We start from the raw sequence: 7,603 nt of genomic DNA on the forward strand, positions 1-7,603 counted from the left end.
GCTCAGCCTCCTCCCTGTGCCGGCCGAGCAGCGGAGCCACTCCCAAAACCCTTCCAGATTTTGGGAACAAGAGGCTCCCGGAGGAGCCATTCCCCAAATCTCTCCCAAATCCCAAACCAGGGGCTGTCCATGAATCCATGGATCCCAGCCGCAGCATTCCCGGAGCGCAGCCCCGCTGCCTCCGACACCTTCACCCTTCCAGGTGCGAAGTCCTTGGGATGCTCCCACCTGGCTCATCCCAAATTCCTGGAATTCCGGGCAGCTTTATTCCAGGCAGGATGCTGCCCTCTAGTGAAGCCACCCACCACCAGTTCGCCCAGTCGCCACCAGCGCGCTCGGACTGGGCCCAGTTGCTCGAGGGATGCTCGGAAAAATTCAAGGAAAGAATCAAGGAAAAAATAAACAATTTTTTTAAAAAAAATCAAGGGGAAAAATCAAGGAAAACCGAGGAAAAAATCAAGGAAAGTCAAGGAAAAAAAATCAAGAAAAGTCAAGGAAAAAATCAAGGAAAACCGAGGAAAAAATCAAGGAAAGTCAAGGAAAAAAATCAAGAAAAGTCAAGGAAAAAATCAAGGAAAACCGAGGAAAAAATCAAGGAAAGTCAAGGAAAAAAAATCAAGAAAAGTCAAGGAAAAAATCAAGGAAGAAATCAAGAAAAGTCGAGGAAGAAATCAAGGAAAAATCAAGGAAAAATCAAGAAAAAATCAAGGAAAAAATCAAGGAAAAATCAAGGAAAAATCAAGAAAAGTCAAGGAAAAAATCAAGGAAAAAAATCAAGGAAAAAATCAAGGAGAGACAAGGAAAAAATCAAGGAAAACTCAAGGAAAAATGAAGAAAAAATCAAGGAAAAATCAAGGAAAATCGGGGAAAAAATCAAGAAAAGTCAAGGAAAAAAATCAAGAAAAGTCAAGGAAAAAATCAAGGAAAGTCAAGGAAAAAATCAAGGAAAAATCAAGGGAAAATGAGGAAAAAATCAAGGAAAGTCAAGGAAAAAATCAAGGAAAAATCAAGGAAAAAATCAAGGGAAAAATCAAGGAAAAAATCAAGGGAAAAATCAAGGAAAAAATCAAGGGAAAAACCAAGAAAAGTTAAGGAAAAAAAATCAAGGAAAATCAAGGAAAAAATCAAGAAAAGTCAAGAAAAAATCAAGGAAAAATCAAGGAAAATCAAGACACGAGGGTCAGGATTTTATTCCAAAATTCTCAGCGGCTGCACCTCCTCTGGGGATACCCACAGTACAAGCAAAGATTTTACCCAGCTCCATCTGAAGCAGATTTTAGCCTAAAAACCCCAAATAAATGATTTTAAGAGAGTTTGAAGAGATGGCAGAGGCTGAAACGGGGGCAGTGAGACCCCAAACTGCGCTTCCCTGGGGTTTCAGGGAGGCTGAGCAGCCTTGCAGCTCTTCCGCAGCTGCAAAACCTTTTCAACCTTATTTTTAAGTGATTAATTTGTAATTTTTTAAGTGAAAATTTCATTCTCTGGACACTCAGTGCCAGCCGGGGAGGATGGAGGACGTGGGGGGCTGCGCTTGTGGTGCCCACGTTGTTCAGGTGGGCAGGGGACAGAAAAACTCCTCATAAACCTCCAAAAACCCCCCGGAATTCCTAATCCATGGCAGGAAAATAATCGCTGAGCTCGATTTTTGGCGAATTCCTTCTGCTTTTAGCCCAAACGAGGTGCTGGGGGTGGCAGCTTCACCGAGCTGAGCTGGCACCTTCCATCCACACAAATATTCCAGTAATCCTGAGGCTTTTAGGGAGAGAATAAATAAAAGTTGGCTGTTCATTGGTACCAGCCTCGAGGACTCCCCGCAGTGTGGAGGAACAAACGAAAGTAGTAAGAAAAATGGGGGGAAAAATTTAAAAAACCCCAAAAATCCATCAGGTTCTTCTTTGGCCACCATCCCTGAATATCGAAGAAAAAACCCTGTCCCTTTGTCCCCTCCCTCGGCCTCTACAGATGCAAAAATCTAATTAAAATTTAGCAGAAGAGAGGGGAGAATAAAAAAAAAACAACAAAACCCCAAACCCCACGACACGGGGTTTTTAGCTTTAAAAAAAAGAAAGAAGATCCCTAACAAAGGCCGTAATATTAGCAGGGCTGATTCGTCAGCTGCTACCTGATAATCTCGAGTTGAGCGAGCTTTATTAACGCTGGAAGCCTCGGCTCTTTGTTAATTACGGGCTTTGCTAATGATTTGGAATATTGGCCGGTTCTGGGGGATGTTGATGAATAGAGACCTCGCCAAGATTTATTCCTAATTATCTCATTTGTCTCCCTCCATTACTTTTTATGGCGGAAATTTATGGAGCTATTACCGGGGACCTCGCCGCGGCTCCGAGATGATTTGGGAGAAGAGAGATGTTTAATAATAATAACAATAATAATAATAATAAAAAGTCAGATTAATAGGAAAGCGATTCCGGGGATGCAGGAGGTGGGGGCTGCTCCTGGGCGACCCCAGGGATGGGTCCTGGGAAGGAGAAATGTCCTTGCTCGGCAGCCCAGGGGTGGCTGGGCGCTGGAAAAGTTGGGAAGTTCCTCCTGGCACCTGTAAGAGTCGGGGAACTCCTTTAGATGGAGAAATCCAGCAGGGTTTTCCCAGCAGTTCTCCCCATCCGGGTCTCCTCCCTCGCCTCCAAATGATGCTCCCGAGCCTCTGGGATGCTCCGGATGGATCCTGATCCACCCCAAAGCTGAAGTTTGGGACCCCAAAAGCGCCCCAGGGACATTCCTTTAACCCAGTGCTGCCATTTCCGTGCTCATCCCAATGAAATAATCCAAGGGTGGAGTATCTGACACCTCTGGATGAGCATCCCGGGATTTCCTGTGTCCCCACGAGGGGTCCTGGTGGCCGTGGCAGTGACAAGTCCCATCCGCCACATCCCAAAAATCCAAAGGGTTTCCCAGCAAACCAACCCTTTGCTCCCACCCCATCCCGAGGCTGAGCCCCCCAGCCTTTAATTACCCTGCAAAAAGCAATTATTTTTCTTCTCAGCTGTGCTGGGGACTCCTCCTCTCCCAGAGCCTCCCAGTAAACATCGCCCCAGTCCTATCAAACGTGCCGCACAAAGGCGAGCCGGGGCTGCAGCTTATCTCCTCGGAGTGTTATTCCCGCATCTTCCAGCGTCTAAACCCACTCTGGTCCCGATAAGAGGCCTCACACAAAAGATCAAAAGCAGCCAGACTCTCCTGGAGAGGAGGGGTTTGCTTTTTTTATTTTTTATTATCATGATTTATTTTTTTATTTTCTTATTCTTTCCCATTTCCGTTTTTATTCTAAATTCGCGGATCCAGAAGGAGAAGCTGCGTTCCCGCCCAGGAATGCAGATTCAAATAATTACCCGCAGCTGGTTTCATTAGCCGAGAGGGGGAAAATCGAAATCCAAATCCAAACGAGCATTAGGGATTTGGGGAACCTCAAATTGTGGGGGGGACAGGGACAGGAGTGTCCCAACACATCCCAGGGCTGGGACAAGCGCCAGCACAGGCAGGTGACAGAGAAATCCGAGGAAGCTGAGGGAGCTGCTCCCTCCTCCAGGCTGGTGATGGATATTCCTGGTTGGAAACACCGCCGGGATTGGGATTGGAGTTGGAATTGATGGGGCAGGGACGGCCCTGAGGACATCCAGCCCTGCAGAATCTTGGGAATTTCCACCGAAATCCACTCTCCTGGCACGCTGAGGACACAACAAACCTGGGACCAAGACCAGGCTCAGATCCCCCATCCCCTTTTCCCGTCCTACCAACAGCACCATCTGAGGATTGAGATGGGGATCGGGATCAGGATCAGGATCAGGATCAGGCTCAGCACAGGAGTGGAGCACCCCCTTCCCACCCGAGCTGCAGCCCGTCAACACAGATGGCAAAATCCAAATGTTATGATAAGGTATTTCTCCCAAATTTCCATCTTAATAGAATTACGAGCCTGTAATTACCCTACAAGCCTGAAAACCTGCCGGAATCCCAATTAGGAATCTGAGGACATAATTGGCCCCTAATTAGAAAGATTTGTCAAATGAGCACAATTTTCTCACCTCTTCTTTTCTTTTTTTTAAAATTTTTTTTCTTCTCCCCCCTTTTCTTTTCCTCCTCTTTTTTCCCCTGCTGAAAATACAGATATTTCCTTTCCCCCTCCACCTCTTTCCCCATAAACACAGGGCTGCAATCCCAGCTGCACATCCCGCTCCTCCAGGCTCTCGGGAAAGACCGGCTCAGCAGCAGGTGTTGGGCCACTGGGTTTTTTTTCAATTTCCTGGAAAACGGCGCAATTAAAAAATAATAAAAAATACTTAAAGAAGAAAGAGTAGAGGGAGAAACCTGGAAAACTCCAGCTTTGGGGTTTGGATGTTGCAAGGATGGGCACCGTGGGCTGGCTGGGGAGGGGGATGCTGGAGCAGATTTTGGGGTGGGAGACGTGGAGGAGGTGTACAAAAAGCATCACCCCATGGCTGCCATTCCCAATGGGAACGGAAGGTTTTGGGAAGCAGGAACTGGGATGGAGCATCCCTGGTCCCTCATGGCAGTGGCACAGCTGGAGCTGGGTGATTCTTCTCCCAAAATCCAGGTTTGGAGGTTAAACACGGTGCCAGGCTAATGCTGGCACAGAGCCAGGCTGATCCACAATCCTGGAATTCCGCAGTGCCCACAGAGGGGTGGAATCCACCCCAGCAGCAAAGCCAGGGTGCCCAGGCAGGTGAGAGCACCCAGTCACCCCAGTGTGCCCAGTTTGGGGTGGGATTGACCCTCACCCCCGCAAGGAAGCGGCCAAATGAAAGCCTGAGGAGGTTTTGGGCTCATCCTGAAGGAGTTGGAACGGGGATGACTCCAGAGGAGGATTTTCCTTCGTCAGCAACCCCAAGGAGTGCTCCCACTCCCCCCACAGGTGTTCCTGCCCCCATCCCCATCCCAAATCCCACCTGGACACCCCACACCATCCTGTGCCATGTGCTGGCAGAACAACCCCACCCCTGATCCTGATCCTGATCCTGATCCTGATCCTGATCCTCATCCTCATCCTCATCCTCATCCTCATCCTCATCCTCCTCCCACCAGAGCCTCTTCAGTTAAAAGCGACAACAGGAGGGGAGGGATGAGGGGGTTGGGGGGGGGCATAGGGGGAAGCCTGGTTTTCCTAATTAACAATTAACACAGAGTGTGCTGCTAATTATGTGGTTCCATGTAATTAAGAAGCTAATTAGTGCAGCGTCAATTAAGATTTAATTAGTACCCTTGTCAAAAATACTTGAAAGCGCCGTTTGTATGCGAGTACTTCAATATTTCAATGGTCACGATCCCGGGGAGCGCCCGCTGCCAGCCCCGCTCCGGAGCCTGGGAACAGCGATCCCGACTTTATTGATATTGTCCCTTAAAACCCTGCCACGTGTGGCCTGGCACAGACACCTGGGTTGGTTCTGCAGGCAGCTGGGGACGGGGTGGGGGCGTTGGTATCCGCAGGGATGCGCCAGGTGGGTGCGGAGCATCCCTTACCTGTGCAAGCAGCACCTGCGGGAGCCCGGTGCTTGGAACGTGAGGCTGGCAGGGATTTCTCCACCTCTCAGCAGCTCTGGGCAATCCAAGCCCATGCCCAGGGAGATTCCTCGCTTCCCAAAGCCAAGATGTAATGCCCACAACAGGGATGTTTTGGACATCCAGGCGCTGTTGTCCTTAAAATCATTCCTGCTGCTTCCAAAGGTGACAACAGCAAATCAGTCTGGGAAAGAGGGGAGCAGCTGGACCACACTGCCCGTCCCCACAGGGACACCTCAGGGGAGCTCCACGGGGCTGTGCCCAAAGCTGCTGCTCCTCCAAGCTCCGGGCACGAAGGTGGGACCACAAAAGTCCCCAAAAATCCTTGGGAACCAAAGGCAGAGCAAAGAGGAGGCGTGGAAGGAGGATGGGAATAACATCCACCCCAACACCCACAGCAGTGCAGGGAAAAGCCTCTCCCGGTCTCTGCCTGGCCCTGCCCGTGCTCCTCGGGATCACCCAGGAATTCCTCACGTCGGGAATGGTGTGGAGGAGGCAGGAGGAGGAAAGGAAGAAATACGTGGAAGGCTCTGAAGGCTTCACGAGACACATAAACACAAACTCACCTCCACAAAGGCGCCGCGGGAACCTCGGCAGTTTGTAAATCATCCCCTGCGAGCCCGGAGACGACGGAGCAGAGCCAGAGGTCGGGATTTTTCAGCTGGAAGGCGCGGGGCTGTTCGCACGGAGAGAGCTTGGATGTGCCATGGGAGAGGCCGGGCTGGGACACGGCTTCCCGAGCTCCACATTCCCTGGGAGTCATTCCATGGTGGCTCCAGGAGGTGCTGTTGTGTTCTTGCCGCCTGTCCTTGCCCCGGGAAGTGATCCAGGTGTAAATCCAGGAACACATTCCTGCAAAGCCAGTGTCGGAAAACCCGCCTGGCTCGCTTTGCCACATATTTGGGGTATAAATTCATTTTATTCGGGTTCTTGGCTTGGGTTGGGACCAGGTTGCTGCCCCAAGCAGTCCCAGAGAATATCCAAGCTGGAGCCCTGCCCTTATAGGCATCCAAAATCCCTACAAACATCACCCCACAAACATCTTCAGCACTTTCACCAACCATCCCACCCCTTCCCGAGCAAAAACTGACAAGAAATGGACAACTCAAGCATGGACTGGGAGGTCTCTGGCCTCAGGGAAGTTTGGGAAGCTCCATCCCTCAGGGTGCTCCATCCCCCAGGGTGCTCCATCCCCCAGGGATGCTGCATCACCCCAGGGTGCTCCACCGGGCTCCAGGCTGGTCCCTTGGCCTGGCACAGAGCTGCTTCCTGGGGATAAGGACAAGGGGGCAGACTTTCCCATCCCAACACGAGGAGCTGCTCGGGAGCTGCCGTTTTTTGGGATCATTTTGCAGCCAAGCTCCCTGAGAGTGCATTTGGGACTCGGCACCACATCCCAAGCGAGGTCCTGCTTACAAACTGCTTTTCTGAAGGTTTTTATCTGCCCCAGGACCACGGACCACATTCCATGGACCACCTCATTCCCAAACCTCCACGAGGCCAGGAACTTCCCAGCCCATGCTCGAGTTGTTCATTTCTCATCAATTCTTGCTCGGGATGTGGTGCCGAGTGGTGCGTGGCAGAGGGGGACCTGTGGGGTCACCAGCTGGCTTTAGAGGGGAGAAAGGAGATGAGGGATGGAGCAGCTCATCCTAAACAGCCCCAGCCGTCCCACTGGAGCCAAATCCGGCAAAGGCCCCGCTCTGGAGTCACACGGGAGGGGATGAGGAGCCCGGGGAGCACAGAGGACACCCAGGAGGGGCTGGGATTTTTTATCCCCTTTCCCTTCTCTCCATCCCCTGCCTTGCATGGAGCAGCTCAGCCTCAGCCATCAGCCATCCCACTGGAGCCAAATCCAGCAAAGCCACCGCTCTGGAGTCACACAGACAGGGGGACAAGGAGCCCAGGAGGAGCACATCCACTCCTTGCGTGGAGCAGCTCATCCCAAACAGCCACAACCATCCTGCTGAAGCCAAATCCAGCAAAGGCACCGCTCTGGAGTCACACAGGAGGGGAAGAGGAGCCCGGGGAGCACAGAGGACGCTCAAGAGGGGCTGGGATTTTTTTCCCT

Source organism: Coloeus monedula (assembly GCF_965178545.1).
Source record: "Coloeus monedula genome assembly, chromosome: 23".
Classification (NCBI taxonomy): Eukaryota; Metazoa; Chordata; class Aves; order Passeriformes; family Corvidae; genus Coloeus; species Coloeus monedula.